This window comes from Balaenoptera borealis (genome assembly GCF_965194805.1).
Source record: "Balaenoptera borealis genome assembly, chromosome: X".
NCBI lineage: Eukaryota > Metazoa > Chordata > Mammalia > Artiodactyla > Balaenopteridae > Balaenoptera > Balaenoptera borealis.
Genome location: NC_138881.1, coordinates 39886525 through 39907505, shown reverse-complemented (window position 1 = coordinate 39907505; position 20981 = coordinate 39886525). Strand labels below are relative to the sequence as shown.

General features: G+C 38.2%; 1 pseudogene across 1 annotated transcript; it reads left to right on the top strand.

Annotated features, from left to right (window-relative positions):
• The first annotated feature begins 1062 nt into the window (after positions 1–1062).
• LOC309620476 (geranylgeranyl pyrophosphate synthase pseudogene) lies at positions 1063–19868 on the top strand (annotated as a pseudogene). Its single transcript has one exon. The product of its transcript is annotated as a geranylgeranyl pyrophosphate synthase pseudogene (transcript).
• The last annotated feature ends 1113 nt before the right edge of the window (positions 19869–20981 follow it).

The following is a 20981-nucleotide window of genomic DNA, read 5'->3' as shown; positions in this document are numbered from 1 at the left end:
TAGCTAAAGGATCCCAGGGATTTCAATGAGAAGAGAAAAGATCTGTAGCCAAGTCTGAGAATCAAATACCTCTGATTTACAAGTAATGCATCCCCTTGTCCTGTCCTACTGCTTGAACCCAGGGCTTCCGTTTTCCCAACAAAGGGAACAGAATAAGGGCCGAAAAAAAGTCTTTACCACATTGGTTTCTATGGTGATTATTTTTTTCTCTTCGAAAATTGAAGGTATTTTTTCCTTACCTCAGTAATTTTTCATTACCTCAGTAATTTTTCATTTTGTTTTTCATATTGAAGTTCTCTGTGATCTGCTTTCTTTCCTACAGGAGTAGTCCAGAACCTACTTGCCTGTAGGTAGAGGTGTGAGGTGTTAAGTGGCACTAAGGTATAGTTTTCAAAAAAGGTCAAATCCTGACTCTTATGCATATATAGAAGAAACATATGCCAAACATTTTATTCAACTTAACTAATGCAGGAACCAGTAGGATATTAAGACTGGTTTGAAGAGCATGTGAAGAGCTCAGTATATACAGGTAACTTAAGGAATGTTAGGATAAAATGGCTGCATTTGATACAAACCTTTCCTTCAGGGCAAAGAACCTATAATCTTTGGAGTTATTTTTTCCACTAGACAGAGATCATTTGCATCTCTCCTGGACAAAATTCTTTAAGTTTTTATGTAACTTCATGAAGTCTTTGACTTTCAATCAATGATAGAGTGAGCAAATGAAGTACCTTTCCATAGATAATCCTTCGGTGAGCTTCTTCTCCATAATCTATTGAAAGGATGTGACACCCTTTTGCCTTGTCTCTAAATTTTGTATAATTTTTTTGAACAGTGACTACATGGAGGCTGTAAATCATTTGGGGGCATATAAATCAAAGCCTTTTTAAGAGAAGATGCAAGGTTTGCATGTAAGACAGTTTTTTTTTTTTTTAAGGTATCTCTTTCTTAAAAAAATTATTTTTTGTTGAAGTATAGTTGATTTACAATGCTGTGTTAGTTCAGGTGTACAGCAAAGTGATTCAATTTTATATATTACATATATATATATATTCTTTTACAGATTCTTTTCCATATAGGTTATTACAAAATATTGAGTATAGTTTCCTGTGCTATACAGTAGGTCCTCGTTGTTTATCTATTTTACATATAGTGGTGTGTATATGTTACTCCCAAATTCCTAATTTATCCCTCCCTGCCCCCCTTTCCCTTTTGGTCACCGTAAGTTTGTTTTCGAAGTCTGTGAGTCTGTTTCTGTTTTGTAAATAAGTTCATTTGTATCATTTTTTTCAGATTCCACATGTAAATGATATCATATGATATTTGTCTTTCTCTGTCTGCCTTACTTCACTTCGTATGATAATCTCTAGGTCCATCCATGTTGCTGCAAATGGTATTATTTCATTCTTTTTTATGGCTGAATAATATTCCATTGTATATATATACATGTATATATATACATATATATATATATGTATATATATATATATATATATGTATATATATACCACATCTTCTTTATCCATTCATCTGTTGATGGACATTTATGTTGCTTCCATGTCTTGGCTATTGTGAATAGTGCTGCTATGAACGTTGGGGTTCATGTAGTTTTCCAAATTAGAGTTTTTAACTTTTCTGGATATATGTCCAGGAGTGGGATTGCTTGATCATATGGTAGCTATACTTTTAGTTTTTTAAGGAGACTCCATACTGTTCTTCATAGTGGTTGTACCAATTTACATTCCCACCAACAGTGTAGAAGGGTTCCCTTTTCTCCACACCCTCTCCAGAATTTATCATTTGTAGACTTTTTGATGGTGGCCATTCTGACTGGTGTGAGGTGGTACCTCGTTGTAGTTTTGATTTGCATTTCTCTAATAAGTAGTGATGCTGAGTATCTTTTCAAGGCAGGTTTTCAAATAGCCTTCAGTGCATCAGATCCCTGGGGAGCTGACCCAACAGCAACTAAGCAGTGAGGAAAAAGAAGATCCTTTTTTTACATTTACATAGTTTTGCAATGAACCATGGTCCTGTCAAAGAATGAGGCAATTGTGATGGTGCTAATATATCAGAGAAGGATTGAATTGCGTTGTAAACTTGGAGTATGTTAAAAGTGGGGAGGGGGGCGAGGGGAATTGGATGAAGATAGTCAAAATGTACAAGCTACCAATTATAAGATAACTAACTGCTAGGGCTGTAATGTACAACATGATAAATATAATTAACACTGTGTATGTTATACATGGAAGTTGTTAAGAGAGGAAATCCTGAGTTCTCATCACAAGAAAGAAAAAAATTTTTTTTCTATTTCTTTAATTTTTGTACCTATATGAGATGATGGATATTCACTAAACTTATCGTGATAATCACTTCATGATGTATGTAAACCAAATTATTAGGCTGTATATGTTAAAATACAGTGCTATATGTCAATTATATCTCAAAGCTGCAGAAAAAAAAGAAGTTAACAAAGCATGTTTGCACAGACTAATACAAATATTTTGTGTATGCGACAAAGATCTTATGGAACAAAGTGAAATAGCAATGAACAAATTGCTGAACTATCTGAATCATAGAAAATAATATTTAAAATCATTGGGGAAACTGAAAATATGTATGGCTTTTATATCTACTTATTCTATTTTTTAAAAGTCAGATATTTAGGAAACATCAAAGCAAGATGTACTGTTCATTTTGCATTAAAAAGCCTTTTAAGCCCTTTTGGAAGAACTGCAATAATGAAGAACTTGTAATAAGCTCACAAAAGTCTCTTCTAATGAATTAGTCAATTTTAATACTCTTCAGAATTCCCCATAAGAACATCATTCTCTTTTTTTCCGGCAAAGCTTAGCTCTCTCGTCTCTTGACAACCTCTCCAAGATATTTTAGATTTCTTTTAAGAGAGAGAAAATTTCATTTATTAAAGACAGACTTGTACTAAATTAAAATCAATCATTACAATAATTTCCTCTGCCTTAATACATACTAGCTGCTTTAAAGAGGATCCTACAAACTGGCTTCCATTTTTGTAATGAAAAACGGTTTGGATTCTATATGTCCTGATTTGGTTTCAGAGGTTTATCTTCATCCTGCAGTTTAGATGCAGTTATAGCTCACCCTACCTTAAATCTTCTAAAAATAGAATAGGAACCAAATTGCATATTTCTATTTCAAACTTCTATTACCACTTTTCTCTTCCAAAACACCCTTACTATCATAATCAGTGGGATTTGAATGTATCTTAACTAGAAATTGACTTATTTGGCCTTCAAGATATAAGCAAGCAAGAGACATTTTCTGCCTGACTCCTTTGTCCATATATATCCTATAGTATTTTAATGTATTTATCCAAATAGCTATAGTCTATTTTCATCTATCCTACAAATACTTACCAAGCACTTCATTTGTGCCAGGAAAGAGTTCTAGGGTTGGAATGATGAACAAGACCAAAGTCCCTAATGAAGAAAGAATATGTTCCAGTAGAAGAAAATGGATAATAAATAAGTAAACAGGGTTAATATTCTATTTTTAAAGTGGTACCTATACATAACTGCATAGAACATACACTTTTTTTCTCAGTTACATCTAATATATGAGCAGTACCAGCTGAATACTGAGAGACTGGAATTTTACTTTACTGCAGGGAAAGACGTAGCCTGGCTGGATAACCAAATAAAGGATCTGGCTATCTGTAAGGTTTCCATCTCCTTTAGCCTGGATCATGGTTGAAGTTCATTTTACTCTATCGAATTGAACTCTCTGAAAGCTATCAGACAAACTCATCCCTGTTGAGGTATAAATGACTGCAAAGCCTTCATCTGCATACTTTCCAGCAAGGCTTTCATTGTATAGAAGATGGAGCCTAAGGCCCAGAAGAAGTTTATCCTTGTGGAAACTTAGGTCGTTAAGTGACAAGCTTGATCATCAAGACTTTCCTCACTGTGTTCTCCAATCCAAATTTATTATGTCATAAAACTCTGCCCAATCCCAATCAATACTCCACCTTGCAAGACTCCTCTTAAAATCACCCACTCCACACCTTAAAACCCTATAACTAACCTCTGCTCATTTCCCCCTTTTGAGACACTCATTAAGACTCAGTAAGGATGGGTTTGTCCCCACTGCAGTGAGTCACCTTAGCTTTGATTAGCCAACTTATGGTCCTTAATGGTGGTTTTAGCGGGTTGAATGGTGGCCTCTGAAAAGATATGTCCACATCCAAAAACCCTCACTCCACCCCCCAAGAACCTGTGAATGTGACTTTATTTAGCAAAAGGGTCTTTGCAGATGTAATTAAGTTAAGGATATTGAGATGATAGTATTCTGGATTTAGAGTGACCCCTACATCCAATAACAGGTGTTCTTATAAGAGACAGGCAGAGGGAGATTGGAGACACAGAGGAGAAGATGATATGAAGGTGGGGGCAGGGATTAGAGTGATGCATGTACTAGTCAAGGAAAGCCAAGGATTGCCAGCAACCCCCAGAAACTAGGAGATAGGCATGGGACAGATTCTTCCTTAGAGTCTCCAGGAGGAACCAACACTGCCAACATGTTGATTTCTGACTTCTGGCTTACAGACCTGTTAGAGAATAAATTTCTGTTATTTGAAGCTATCTAGTTGTGGTGCTTTGTTACAGGAGCCCTAAGGAACTAATAAAGTAGCTTTCTGGGGAGTTGAAAGAGTCAAGTAAAATAGGCAATAATTTCAGTGCAGGTGCCAGAAGCGGGTTCTTGATGCTGCTTTGGCATGATGATGAATGTGGTTATGATAATGCCAAGGATGGAGATAAGGATGCTGGTGGCTGTGATAATTATAAAATAGCCAGCCAAGTCCAACTTCCAGCTTTTCTCTAACGTTATTTCTGTGTACATCTCTGCTCAACTCTCTATCCTGACAAACGCAGCTAAGATCATCTTGGTAACAGCTAAGACAACAGCAAAATGAACTCTAGACAAGTGCTTCTCAGATTTTAATGTGCAAAAGAATCCCCTAGGGATCTTGTTAGAATGCAGATTCTGATTCAGTAGGTCTCAGTGAGGTCTGAGACTCTGCATTTCCTTTTGTGTGTGTGTGTGTGTGTGTGTGTGTGTGTGTGTGTGAACTCACATAATGGGCATATATCATATGGGTATTGAGGTTTTTTATTTTTTTAACTTTCATTTGTTTAATTTCAGCTTTATAGAGGATAATTGACATATAAAATTGTAAGATATTTAAAGTGCACATTCTGGTAATTTGATATACGTTGTGAAAGATTCCCTTCCATCTGGTTAATTAAGAGACTCTGCAGTTCTAGCAAGCTCTAGAGTGATACCTGTGCTGCTGGTCTGAGCACCCACAATTTGGGGAGTAAGGATTCAGGTCAATGTTTGGCAAAATTTATCTGGAAAAGGCCAGATAGCAAATATTTTAGGGTTTGAGGAAGTATTCGTTTCCTATCACTGCTGAAACAAGTTACTACAAACTGTTAAAATTTTCCACAGACAATGTACTGATCTAGAAGGCTTTTGTTCAGTGATTCATGAATTAGGCAGTATCCACTTTAGCAGATAGAAAGGAGCTCCAAAGTACTGTACAAGGTGAGAGATTTTTATGGACCAAAGTGAGCAGGGACAAGGAAGTCATACTGGGCATTTGCTGATTGGTTATATGGTGAAAAGGGAAGCGTTGGACCAGGTCGGGTATCTTGTGCAGAGCAGGCAAGCGCTGATTGGCTGACTTAGGCCTTCCTTTTCCAGAAGATCCGAGCATAGAAACTTAGTTAAGTTAGTTTGGTTTGCTGACATGGGACTTAGCATGAGTGACTCCATCTGGGGCTTAATCCGGTTACTTTATCAAAATTTAGCAGCTTAAAGTTAATACTCATTTATAACCTCATAGCTCTTTGGTTAAAAGACCAGCACTGTGGAGCTCAGCATATTAGCATTTCAAAAGACAGAAGTCAAGGTGGTGGCTAGGCCTTGTTGCTGGAGGCTCCGAGGGCAGAATCTGCTTTTCAGTTCATTCAGGTGGCTGGCAGAATCCAGTCCAATATGGCTAGATGCTCCCTCTTCCTTGCTGGCTGTCAGCTTCTTTCAGCTCCTTAACACAGCCTACAGTCCTTGTTACGTTGTCCCCTCCATCTTCAAACCAGCAACAGCACACCAGATCCTTCACATACTTTGAATCTCTCTGACTTTCCCTCCTGTCACATCTCTCTGACTCCAACTGGAGAAAATTCTCTGCTTTTAAGAGCTCATATGATTAGATTGGACCTACCTAGATAATCTAGGACAATCTCCTCGTCTCAAGGCCTGTAACTTTATTTCACTTAGCAGAAGTCAGACAGAAACAAATACTGTAGGATATCATTTATACATGGAATCTAAAAAATACAACAAACTAGTGAATATAACAACAAAGAAGCAGACTCACAGATATAGAGAACAAACTAGTGGTTACCAGTGGGGAGAGGGAAGGAGGGAGGGGCAATATAGGGGTAGGGGATTAAGAGGTACAAACTACTAGGTATAAAACAAGCTACAAGGATGTATTGTACGACACGGGGAATATAGCCAACATTTTGTAATAACTATAAATGGAGTCTAACCTTTAAAAATTGTGAATCACTGTATTGCACACCTGTAAATTATATAATATGGTACATCAACTACACTTCAATTAAAAAAAAAAATCCATAACCTTAATCACATCTGCAAAGTCCCTTTGCCATGTAAGTTCACAGATTCACAGGTTCCAGGGATAAGGCATTGTTTTCCCGACCACAGAGGGCCACACTCTCTCTGTTGCAACTACTCAACTGAAAGTAGCCATAGACAATATGCAGAATGAGTGAGTGATGCAGTGCTCCAACAAAACTTTATTTATGGACACTGAAATCTGAATTTCACATAGCTTTTGTCATAAAATGATATTCTTCTTTTGAATTTTTTCCAATGATTTAAAAATGTAAAAATTATTCTGAGCTCATGGGGTGATACAAAAACAGGCAGTAGGCTAGGTTTGGCCTGGAGTCTGTAGTTTGCTGGCCTCTCATCTAGATGTTAATCCTTCTTGTTGCAGACTGGAAGCCTGTAAAGGACCAGGATGTTCTCTCTGTCATTTGTTGTACTGTGGATGCTTCTTAAAACAGTCAAACATTTGACCAAAGCCCTTACATGTAGGGAAATTCCAGATACCAAGGTGGTGTTTATGGGGAAGGGAGAAATAGAAAATGTTGTCCAGGAAACTGGTTCTTTTGTAAGAGAAAAGATGTGTTATATTTGAGAAAACAAGCTTTTACAGGGAGAAATTCAAATATGCAGTTGTTAAATTAGCTGTGTTCTACTTTGAGCTTTCATGACATCCTTAGGTAGGCAGGCAAAAATAATGATAGGAGTAATAAGATCTCATGCTTCAGGAGGTTAGCAGATAACCCAAGATGATGTAGGAAATTGTTTCTTTTGTTACTTCCATGTTGGTCTACCTGAAACATTGTAAATTCCATTTACAGTCTTTTAAAATACTAGACCCTAAGGGCAGGGCTTCTGCGTTAACTAAATTGGTAATATGATTAGGTGTGTGGTAAAACCCATTTGCTCATAGAAGCAAGTTATTTAAATTATTATATGTCATAAAATAATTGCATAATGAGGTATCATCTGGAGTATTTTCAATGTATCAAAGGTGGGATTGGAATTTATAATAATGGTACCCCAATTTCTCAAATCTATTTGTTGGGAAAAATCAAATTTTGGTATCATGTTACAGCCACTCTAAATCAAATAAATCATATGTCTTTGGTCATGTTCTTCAGAAAGGGATCCTGAGACATGGATTCACATACAAATGACTTATGAAAAGGAGTATTCCTAGGAGAAACCAGTAAGGGTGTAGGAGAAGTAGAGCCTGGAAGGGAAAGAAGCCAAGGAAATGTGCAGTTTCAAGCAAAGTCCCAGCCACAGCCCGCTATTGTGAGAAGGTCTAGAACATAGATTATACCTCCAAGTTTGTTCAGATCAGAGGCAAGGAGCTAGGATTTCATGCTCCTGCACTGGTAAATCATTGGTTAAGTCTGCCCCGGGGGAAGTAAATTTCCAGGCATTTCTTGCTCTCTGCTCTAGAGAGCAAAGTAGCTGGACCAGCCCAAGGGCAGGTCTCTAAAGAGTGTCACAGGTGCAGGCCATTATAAGCAGAGCACACAGAAGTTGGGAATGGTGAGAGCTCGCAAAATATAAAAGGGATCCCAAGGAGATTTGCATAGAGCGCCAACAGGGGTGACTACACCATGCTTATATAAATGAATTGGGATTTGGTTTCCTGGAAGAAAATAAATTTAGACTCCCTCTCTCTCTCTCTCTCTCTCTCTCTCTCTCTCTCTCTCTCTCACACACACACACACACACACACACACACACACACACACACACACACTGCTGAGAATGCCTTTTATACCTCACATTATCATATTTAACAGAGAAAAAGTCCTAAATGCTAGAAAGTTGCCTCTGGCGCTCATAACTCCAGGTTAGCAGGAAGGGAAACATAGATTCTTTTTTGTTTGTTTTTATTTTACCATTTTCTGTTCATTCTGTTTATTACTTTTTAAATTTAGCTTTTGGATAGGTAATGCATTTGTGTGGTTCAAAAACCTGAAAGTACAAAGGATAGACAGTGAAAGCCTCTTGCTAATCCTTGACCCCCATCTGCCAAGAACTCCCCTCACTAAGGTTCTTAGTTTATATGTGGACGTACAAGCAAATATATATATCGACTTTTAGTCCCCTCGCTTTTATACCAAAGATAGAATAGTATAAAAATGGTGCTACATATAAAAACTTGTATTTTTTCACTTAATATATTTTAGAGCTCTTTCTTTTTTTAATTGAAGTATAGTTGATTTACAATGTTGTGTTAATTTCTACTGTACAACAAAATGATTCATTTATACATATATATACATTCTTTTTCATATTCTTTTCCATTATGGTGTATTACAGGATGTTGAATATAGTTCCCTGTGCTATACAGGAGGACCTTGTTGTTTATCCATCCCATATATAATAGTTTGCATCTGCTAATCCCTAACTCCCAGTCCTTCCTTCCCCACCCCCCCTCCTCCTTGGCAACCACAAGTCTGTTCTCTATGTCTGTGAGTCTGTTTCTGCTTTGTAGATATGTTCATTTGTGTCATATTTTAGATTCCACATATAAGTGATATCATATGGTAGTTGTCTTTCTCTGTCTGACTTCCTTCACTTAGTATGATGATCTCTAGGTCCATCCATGTTGCTGCAAATGGCATTATTTCATTCTTTTTTATGGCTCAGTAATATTCCATTGTATATATATATACCACATCTTCTTTATCCATTCATCTGTCGATGGACATTTAGGTTGTTTCCAGGTCTTGGCTATTAATAGTGTTGCTATGTAGAGCTCTTTCTAAATCAGTACCTAGCGAGCTTTCCCCCTACCACCCTTTTTTGGACATCTGCATGGTATTCCACTGGATGAGTAAATAAACATTTATTTAACCAGTTCCCTACTGATGGACATTTGCATTGTTTTTAATCTTTTGCAATTACAAATGGAGCTTCATTGAGAGTAATCTTGTACTTATATCATCTTCCATGTGTGCAAGTATAGCTGTAGAATAAATTCCCCCAAACTTAGTTGCTCATTAAAGGGCGAATAAATTTACAATTTTGATAGTCATTACTAAATTACCTTCCAGAGAGGTTATATACCAATTTGTGTTTTCACCAGTAATACATGAGTGTGTTTATTCTCCCATGTCCTCACCAACACAGGGTGTTATTAAATTTTTAGATTTTTGCTAATCTCATAGGTAAAAGATGGCAGCTTAGCACAGTTTTAATTTGCATTTTTAAAAGTTTTAGAAAATTGAGCATCTTTTCATATGATATGTAGACTCTTAATATACTAAAAAATTTCCTGTTAATTCAAAGAGTGATATCCTTGCCTGCAATTAGAAAGTTAGAGTGAATGCAGACCTTAGCTTTCCTGGGATACATGTCAGGGTCAGAAAGCACCTTAGTGGTCATCTAGTACTGTCCTGGTCTGATGCCTAAATGACCAGGGATCCCTGCCCTCCTCAGCAGAGGTGTTCAGAGTTAGGGAGTCCACAAAATTGAAAACATCTTTCTGTGGCCCTAACATTTAGAAAGTTTTTACAGAGCCAAAATCTTTCTGTAATTACTGCAGGACAGTAATTACAGTATGCTCTTGTTAAAGTGCACTATTCTTCTAGAGCACAATGAATATACCACAGAGAAATAATACTGGCTTAAAATAGAGGGAGAATGGCCAACTTCTCCCTCTCTCAGTAATAGTTCTTCACCTGCTAGAGTCTTTAAATTATATTGCATATTGTTTTTGTCACAATTAGAAATAGAATTTAAAATGTAAATGCAACCTATGTAGTATTCCTGCTAAAGATGCATAACCCCAATCTAACCATGAGAAAACCTCAGATAATACTAAATTAAAAGACATTTTAGGAAATAACTGGCCCAAACTACTCCAAAATGCCGAGCTCATGAAAGCCAAGGAGGGGCTAAGGAGCTGTTCTAGATTAAAAGAGACTAAAGAGGGCTTCCCTGGTGGCACAGTGGTTAAGAATCTGCCTACCAGTGCAGGGGACACAGGTTCGAGCCCTGGTCCAGGAAGATTTCACATGCCACAGAGCAACTAAGCCCCTGCGCAACAACTACTGAGCCTGCGCTCTAGAGCCCGCGAGCCTAGAGCCCATGCTCCGCAACAAGAGAATCCACTGCAATGAGAAGCCTGCGCTCCACAACGAAGAGTAGCCCCCGCTCGCCCGCAACTAGAGAAAGCCCGTGCGCAGCACCGAAGACCCAACACAGCCAAAAATAAATAAAATAAATAAATTTAAAATAAATAAATAAAAGAATTAAAAAAAAAAAAACAGGCTAAAGAGATGAGATGTGACAATTAATTGCCATCTATGATCCTGAATTGGATTCAGGGAATCCAAAGAAGGGGAGAATATGCCATAAAGGATATTATTTGGAAAATTGGCAAAATTCAAATACAGATCGTATATCAGATTAGAGCATGAAATCAATATTAAGTTTTAGCTGTGATCATGCAAAAGAATGTCCTTGCTGTTAGGAAACGCACACTGAAGAATTTAGGGGCAAGGGGACGTGATATCTGCAATTTACTCTCAAAAGGGTCGGGAAAAAATAGAGAAAGAAAAAGAGACAATGATAAAGCAAATGTGGCAAAATGTTAATTGCCGAAAGTGGGTGAAGGTTGTTTGGGACTTCCCTGTATTATTCTTGCAACTTTTCTGGGTGTGTTTGAAATTATTTAAACATAAATTGAATATAAATACTTTTGGAAGAGTAACTTAAGCACAATATCCTTTTAGAAGAGTGACTTAAGTTTCCACCAAAATGTCCATGACTGCTATAGGCACATTTATTGAAAAGGGACAGGTGGTGATTGATTAAGTTCAGACTGGTTGGAAATTTTGTACGGTCCCTTAGAATCACTTCATAAACTAGACTAAGAGAATCAGTGAGTAGTTGGCTTTTGAAAACTGGCCTCTGTGAACATACTTGTTTGAATTATTTTACCAGTAAGACGGCAGTGTACATAAGGGTAGAGAGGAATGGTGATCAGTTGTGTTACCTCCAGGGTCACGGTGCCACCAATCCCATCACAGAGGTGGTGGTGGATCAGGCAGAAGTGTGTCAGAAGTACTAAGGAGGAAAAAAAAAGATGAGTGTAGTGGCATAAAGCCATATTAAGGAGAAAGGGGACGGAAGAGGGAAAGATGGTTGTATTTGCTATAATTAAATATAGGTGAGTGCGTCTGAGTGTGTTTCATGGGTGGGAGGAATTGGTACCTAAAATAAAAAAGCAAATGAGTGGATTATCCATCAGTTATTATCACAATCTTACTGTAAAACAAACCACCTCAAAATCCAGTGCCTTAAAACAACAATCGTCTATTTTCACTCACACATCTGCAAGCTGGGCTCAGCAGGGATTGGCTCAAAGGTCTGCTCTGCCTGTCTCTCCTCCTTCTTGGACCAGCCGGCTCCCCAGAGAGTATGTTATCCTCATGGAGATGACCAAGAAAAGGAAAGCAGCCCAGCTGTGCAAGTACATTTCAAGCCCCTGCTTGTATCACTTTTGCTAATATCCCTTTGGCCAAAGTGAATCACATGGCTGAGGCTAAAGTCAAGGAAAGGAGAAGTAGACGCCATCCCTAGTGAGAAGAACTGCAAAGTTACATGGCAAGGGATATGGATACAGGGAGGGAGGACGTGATGGAATAATGCAGTCCTCTACGAGGGACTCAGTTAGCAAGGGGAGAGACTTTGGTTTTTTTCTCATTAGAAGGCAAATTCTTCCAACCATTTGTGTTTGAAGATTCATCCTTTTTTTTTCTTTTCCAGATAAGTTTATGAATATAACATCAGGCAAAATCTTTCTGACCCATGGAAAAGAGACTGTCCTTTGCTGCCAGCCCTGTCCTCTTTGCCAGCCTGCTTCACAACAGAGGCAGCATAGATGAAGAGAGGCTGTGTAGTTTAATGGTTAGAACACATTTAAATCTTGGTTTCACATGGATTCAACTAGAGATTATCATACTAAGTGAAGTACGTCAGAAAGAGAAAGACACCATATGATATCACTTATATGTGGAATATAAAATATGGCACAAATGAACCTATCTATGAAGCAGAAACAGACTCACGGACATAGAGAACATACTGGTGGTTGCCAAGGGGGAGGGGGCTGGGGGGGATGGAGTGAGAAGTTGGGGCTAGAAAATGTAAGCTTTTATATATAGGATGGATAAACAACAAGGTCCTAGTGTATAGCACAGGGAACTAAATTCAATATCCTGTGATAAACCATAATGGAGAAGAATATTAAAAAAAGAATGTATACATATATGTATAACTGAATCACTTTGCTGTACAGCAGTAATTAACACAACATTGTAAATCAACTATACTTCAAAAAAAATAAATAAATAATTTTTAAAAGATATACAGTAAGGACATAATAACTATCTATCCTTCTATGCTAAGTTGTATCATTATATTAAAATATGAGAAATATCTTTTAAAAAATTAGTCACTTGGCTTTCCTCTCGGAGTGGTTTACAATTTTTATTTCCTAATTCCACCTGCTGTGTGTATGTCCAAGCTTGAAACTGGGCTAAGTCTTCCTCAAGGAAATGGGGCTTTTCTGCCCTTTCAAGCTTCCTTTCTTATCTCCTCATTTCAGATCTGGAACTAGAAAATAAGTTCAACCTGGCAAAATTTGAGTACAACACCTTTCTCCTCTAATAACACCAAAAACTTCTCATTTACCCTGCATCAAAATTATCACAAGTTCAGAGTCAGTGGAATCCAGATTTGTGAGGGTTTGCCATGTTTCTTCTCTGAGCTCCTTGGAAGGCCCCCATGCCACGCGTCATGCAACGCTGTGCTTTTCGGTTTATGAAATCAGAAAACATAGCCTAAGGGAGCAGGGCCAAAGAAAGGTATTAGGAAGATAATGTTAAAACCTATAATAAAATTAAAACGATGAATATAGCTAGGGGAACTGTCCATCCAGGGAATAAGCATATTAGTGTAAATGGATTAAGAGTCAGGAATTAATGAGGTCTATTAATTGAGTTGATTCCTGTAATCTGGTAAAATGCAAATAGCATCTTCTTGTAATCGGCCCGTGGACTGCCTGAATGAATACCACTAGAACCACTAGAAAGCAGGTTTGGCTTAGAAAGAAAACAATACTTAAAATCTTTTAGCAGGGCCACAATGAGGGTAGCTGAACCATCACTTGACTTTGGAGCCATGGATTCCTGGAATTAATAAGAGTAATAATAACAGCGAGCACTTATAGCAGTACCTATGTGCCAAGTATTGTTCTAAGTTGACTCATTTAATCTTCATAGTTGTGCAGTACGTGCCATTAACATCATCCCCATTTTATAGGTGAAGAGATCATGACATGGGTAGGTTAAGTGATTTGTCCAGGGTCACATACCTAGTAAGTATTGAAACCAGAATTTATTTGATTTTTTATTGAAGTATAGTTGATTTACAATGTTGTGTTAATTTCTGCTGTACAGCAAAGTGACTCAGTTATACATATATATACATTCTTTTTTCAAAATATTCTTTTCCATTATGGTTTATCATAAGATATTGAATACAGTTCTCTGTGCTATACACTAGGACCTTGTTGTTTATCCATCCTATATACAAAATCTTACATCTGGAGTGTGACTGGGATGGCGCATTTTCTTGCACTGAGTAATTCAGTGTCGCTGGCGGCTGAGCAGGGCGGAGAGTTCTATGGTGAAGTGAGGGGAGGGATTCATGTAGGCGTCCGGGGGAGCCTTGTTCTGAACTCTAAGGTGGGAAGTTGATTCCGGGGGCTGCTACTCCCGGACCCGCAGCGTGAAAGTTGTGATATCACCCTCGAACCATCAGCTTTGAAATTTACAAAGAATGGAGAAGACTCAAGAAACAGCCCAAAGAATTCTTCAAGAACCTTACAAGTACTTACCTCAGTTACCAGGTAAACAAGTGAGAACCAAACTTCCACAGGCAATTAATCATTGGCTAAAAGTTCCCTAAGACAAGCTACAGATTATCACTGAAGTGACGGAAATGGTGCATAATGCCAGTTTACTCATTGATGATGTCGAAGACAACTCAAAACTCCGACGTGGCTTTCCAGTGGCACACAGCATCTATGGAATTCCATCTGTCATCAGTTCTGCCAATTATGCACATATTCTTGACCTAGAGAAAGTCTTAACCCTTGATCACCCAGATGCAGTAAAGCTTTTTACTCGCCAGCTTTTAGAACTCCATCAGGGACAAGGCCTAGATACCTACTGGAAGGATAATTACACATGTCCCACTGAAGGAGAATATAAAGCAATGGTCCTGCAAAAGACAGAAGGACTATTTGGATTAACAGTAGGTCTCATGCAGTTGTTCTCTGATTACAAAGAAGATTTAAAGCCACTGCTGAATACACCTGGGCTGTTTTTCCAAATTAGGGATGATTATGCTAATCTACACTCCAAAGAATATAGTGAAAACAAAAGCTTTTGTGAAGATCTAACAGAGGGAAAGTTCTCATTCCCTACTATTCATGCTATCTGGTCGAGGCCTGAAACCACCCAGGTGCAGAATATCTTGAGCCAGAGAACCGAAAACATAGATATTAAAAAATACTGTGTACCTTATCTTGAGAAAGTAGGTTCTTTTGAATACACACGGAATACTCTTAAAGAGCTTGAATCTAAAGCCTATAAACAAATTGATGCATGTGGTGGGAACCCTGAGCTAGTAGCGCTAACAAAACACTTAAGTAAAATGTTCAAAGAAGACAATGAATAATATTAAGCCATTCTTGATTAGGCCTGATAGCTTAGTTGACTTTTTTTTTGTCTTTTAACCTATTATCTTTTTAAAAATTTGGACCAAGCTGTTGGTCTCCAAAAACTGAGTGATAGTGGTGATGTGAGTGAGGTTGTTTCAATTTAGAATCCCTGTGTACAGATAATCAGCATAGTACCAAGTTGAAGGAATCACAAGGAGGCACATATAAATAAGTCTAATTTGAATGTCAGAATGTGCTATGTTGGGACGTTGTGGCCAGCTCTGCCACGCACGTTCTGTTGATTCTGTCCATAAAGAAGACTTCAGCTTCCAGGAACTTTTATCCACATAATTCCTAACTGTATTTTGTGGGCATTTCACAATTCATCTACCCCATTTCCAAGCCATTGACTACTTGGGACCAGTTTCTATAGCTAGCTGGCCCAACGACCACAGGAACTCCTCTTTCTTCCTAAATGTCGTTGCTTAGAATAGCTCATTCTTCTCCCTGGAAACTCCCTTACTAAAGTCTTCCATGAAAAAGCTGACAGTGACAAGCAAAAAACAAAAATAAAAAAAAACTTACATCTGCTATCCCCTACCTCCCACTCCATCCCTCCCCCACCCCCTCGCCCTTGGCAACCACCAGTTTGTTCTCTATGTCCCTGATTCTGTTTCTGTTTCATAGATAGGTTCATTTGTGTCATATTTTAGATTCCACATATAAGTGATATCGTACGGTATTTGTCTTTCTCTTTCTGACTTCACTTAGTATGATAATCTGTAGTTGTATTCATGTTGCTGCAAATGGCATTATTTCGTTCTTTATAATGGCTGAGTAGTATTTCATTGTATATATGTACCACATCTTCTTTATCTGTTCATCTGTCGATAGACATTTAGGTGGTTTCCATATCTTGGCTATTGTAAATAGTGCTGCTATGAACATAGGGGTGCATGTATCTTTTTGAATTAGAGTTTTGTCTGAGTGTATTCCCAGGAGTGAGATTGCTGGATCATATGGCAACACTATTTTTAGTTTTTTGAGGAAACTCCATACTGTTTTCCATAGCGGCTGCACCAAATTACATTCCCACCAACAGTGTAGGAGGGTAAAGTGAATAATTTTTAAAACTAATACGAGAGCATTTATTATCCAGTTGGCCCCATGGAGAATCAGCAGGTTGGAGATTTGAGGACCAGCTCTGCCTCAGGAGAGCTGGGTTTATTTGGACACGTTGTTTACCTTCTCTGACCTCGTTTCCTTTTTTTTTTTTTTTAATAAATATATTTATTTATTTATTTTTGGCTGCGTTGTGTCTTCGTTGCTGCGTGCAGGCTTTCTCTAGTTGCAGAGAGCAGGGGCTACTCTTTGTTGCGGTGCACGAGCTTCTCATTGCAGTAGCTTCTCTTGTTGCGGAGAATGGGCTCTAGGTGCGCAGGCTTCAGTAGTTGTGGCTCACAGACTCTGGAGTGCAGGCTCAGTAGTTGTGGTGCACGGGCTTAGCTGCTCCGCAGCATGTGGGATCTTCCTGGACCAGGGCTCGAACCCGTGTCCCCTGCATTGGCAGGCGGACTCTTAACCACTGGACCACCAGGGAAGTCCCTGACCTTGTTTCCTTATCAGTAAAATGGGGATAAATTTTACCCTGCAGAACTATTGGAAGGATTTATTGGAATAATCTGTGTAAAGTCCCTGACATTGTATCTGGTGAGAAGCCAGAGGCTCATTCCAATAATACTGTCAGTACTCAAATTATTTTTTTGAAACTCATATTCTTAAAGTGCCTTCAGATTTAGTTTGAGTTACGGGGGAAAGAAAAGTTTCATTACCCTACAGTCATATTTCATTTTTGACATTAAAAAATACTGTTCAGGTTGGTCTTTTGACCTACTTATCAAACATTTGGTGGCTTTTGACTATTGCCAAAAATGAAATCACCATTAAAGGACAGAAATGTATTGCCGTTCAGGATATTTTAAAAATTACATATCATGATTTGGAGGCAAACCTAACAAAATAAGAGTTTCAAAAATGTTTGAGCAATGATTTCATCAATCTTGGCATTAATAAAAAGCTTCATAAAAAGACTAGCTGGAAGGTGCTAGATCCTCTTAGAAGTGTACATTCTAGTGGGCTTGTTTCAAAAAACACACATATAATTCTATGGTCTTATCTCATTTAAAGCATAAACTCTTAGCTTTTATCAGAAGTATTGGGTTTTCTATTGTAAAAATAATGTCATTTCCCTGATACCACATTTGGTAAGAGACCAATTTCAATTTCCAAGCATAAAGAAGAGTTTATAAAAGTGCAGTTGTTTCCTTTTATTCCTTGTAATCCTTTGATGCAGAAGAGAAGTCAAACCCTGAGATAGGTTACCAAGAATGTTCCAGAAGGGCCTAGGATCAAAATATGTGATCCAGGGAAATTATAGAGGAAAATATGTGGCATAAAATAGCAGCTATTGTATGACCATCAGCGGGAGGACGAGACTACCAAGAGGAAGAGCCAAAATACCAAGCAAGAAAAGGTTTTTTAAAAATCTTACTGTGTTTGATTTTTAAAACAGCTTTATTGAGATATAAATCGTATAATATACAATTCACCCATTTAAAGTGTACAAGTCAGTGGTTTTGAGTATATTCACTGTGTGCAACCATTACTAAAATCTAATTTTAGAATATTTTCATTACCTATAAAAGAAACACTTTAGCAGTCATCCTCCCCCATTCCTCCCAAAACCCCCTCTCCCCCCGGCCCTAGGCAACCACTACTCTACTTTCTGTCTCTATAGATTTGCCTATTCTGGACATTTCATACAAGTGTAATCATACAATATGTGATCCTTTGTGACTGGCTTTTTTCACTCAGTAGCATGTTTTCAAGGCTTATCCATGTTATAACATGTATCAGTACTTCTTCCTTCCTATGGTTGAATAATCATCAGCTCATAGACATTTGGGTTGTTTCTGCCTTTTTTTTTTGGCTACTATGCATAATGCTGCTATGAACATGCATGTACAAGTTTTTGTGTGGATGTATGCTTTCATTTTCTTGGGTATATAGCTAGGAGTGGAATTGCTGGGTCATAGGGTAACTCTGTGTCTAACATTTTGAAGAACCGCCAAACTATCTTCCACAGCAGCTGCACCATTTTACATTCTCACCAGCAATGCATGAGGGTTCTGATTTCTCCGTATCTGTTTGATTTTGTTTTCAATCAGACATTCAAGACTGCTGACAGCAGATCCAGCCTATTAAGATGGAAAGAATTAGAAAGAGATATAACAAACATATGAAGTGTTTCAGGGCTGCTGACAGTGTCATGAGCCTGTTGGATGAAGAATCAGGAAAACATTCAATGTAAAATAAAATATTTTAAACATTATCATCATCAACCGAGATTGCTTGTCACCACCTGTTCTTTTGCGCTTATTGAAGAAGCAAGACCAACTGTGTCTTGGAGACACAGCATACATATTCATATTTAGAGACTTAAGGACAAAAACTGAAAAGGGAGAGAGCTTAATGGAAATAAATAATTGATGATAATTATAATTGAGGAAGAAACTAAAGAACAATTTATGATATTATTTCAATGTGATATATTATCAAGCTAGATGTCCAATTTCACCTCTGCCATTCCCTCCCTGAAAACTGCATTCCAGCCAGAACCTCAGCTCCCACTGTCCCACCCTCTGATGACTCTGCTGTCCCATTTAGCCCGGATTCTTTGGCGGCTTCTCCACTTTTGCCTCTGAACACATAGCCTGTGCCCATGTTACTCATTTGGCAACTTTTGACATATGACATCTATTGTAGTTATTTAACTTTGGATGCCCATCTGCTTTGCCTCCTTTCCTCACTTCCTGAACTCGGTCAGGGTATTCAACTTGTATTAAATTTCCTAATTCACCGAACACAGCTTGCGATTATGATGTGAGAAGTTCATAACGGCATTCAATTTATCTTTGTTGAGTGATTTAATTCTGGAGCATGACATATAAATTTCACTGATGTCACAAGATGACAAGGCACAAATTTTTCTTGTCAATTTCTGGACCCTGAAAATGAGCCCCCCAAATTGTCTATTTTTTAAAACAATATACCAATTTCAGAATAACAATGCATACTAGCAGCCCAAAATAAATATTGATCATAAACTGACACCTAATCGAATGTCTGACTCATCCTGTGTGTGACCCATTTCTCATCTGAGTACACACACACACGCTCCATGCACACAACTTCAACAAAACTTCACCTGTCAATATCTGCCTCTGAGCACACAAAACTTGAGCAGCAACAAAAAATAGGAGTTGCCACTTTCACAAAACCCTGAACATCTATTCCCAAGACTAGGAAGATAATGTTCATCTTCCTGAAAACCTTGAGAGATTTTATTTGCAACATTTTATGCTGCAGAGCTTATGAAATAAAATAATAATGCAACACAGTATACTTTGTTTTTTTTTTTTTTTTTTTAAACTTTATTTATTTATTTATTTATGGCTGTGTTGGGTCTTCGTTTCTGTGCGAGGGCTTTCTCCAGTTGCGGAGAGCGGGGGCCACTCTTCATCGCGGTGCGCGGGCCTCTCACTGTCGCGGCCTCTCCCGTTGCGGAGCACAGGCTCCAGACGCGCAGGCTCAGTGGTTGTGGCTCACGGGCCTAGTTGCTCCGCGGCATGTGGGATCTTCCCAGACCAGGGCTCGAACCCGGTTCCCCTGCACTGGCAGGCAGATTCTTAACCACTGCGCCACCAGGGAAGCCCCTATACTTTGTTTTTAAATAGCCCCTTTCATCCAAGAAGCTTAAAGAAACTTACAAACATTACTCATTCACCTTCATAAATTTTTTTATTGAATTAACAAGATAGTCTACTGAGCAAAAGTTAAAAGCAATAAAAACAACCATATTTTATGTAAGGACTGTGCCAAACATATCCAGTTTCCATTTTCTTGACTTACGTGAAATTATTCAGACTCTCATTAGTTTCAACCTCCAGGAGAAAAGGCAACAATGAACTGCTGAAGTGTATAAATAAAAAAGAATAATTCAGAGCTCGTATCGCATTTGTCTTCCCCCTGTCTAACTTAGAGCTTTAATTCTGAAGAAGAAGGAAAAACCCGTGATACATTTCTTTCCTTGCCAGTCCTATGTGTACTTCATGTTTTACAACAACTCCACTGTCTGTAATGGGGTTTGAGCTCTTCGGGGAAACTCTGTTGATGCAAATAGACATATTCCTAGGATGCTGCATAATGCTTTCATGGCCTAGCCATTTGTTTTTTGATCTTGATATTGCAAAGCCAAAATTTGCTTAGGTCACATGTTTTCATGTGGGGGGCTGGGGCTTGTGGGGAGTGCGGGAAATCTTTCACCCACTGTGGAGGGGGGTGGGGATCGTAATTAAACCTACCTGAGGATGCTGATTTGTACAGTATAGTAATTGTGTTGGAAGTCTGTCTTCTCAGCTACTTCAGTCTATAGGTGTCTTAAGACCTGGTATTGTGGCTCCAGTAATCTCCATGGGTGTTTTCTTCAAGTAGGTACTAGCCATTCTAATGAATTATTTCT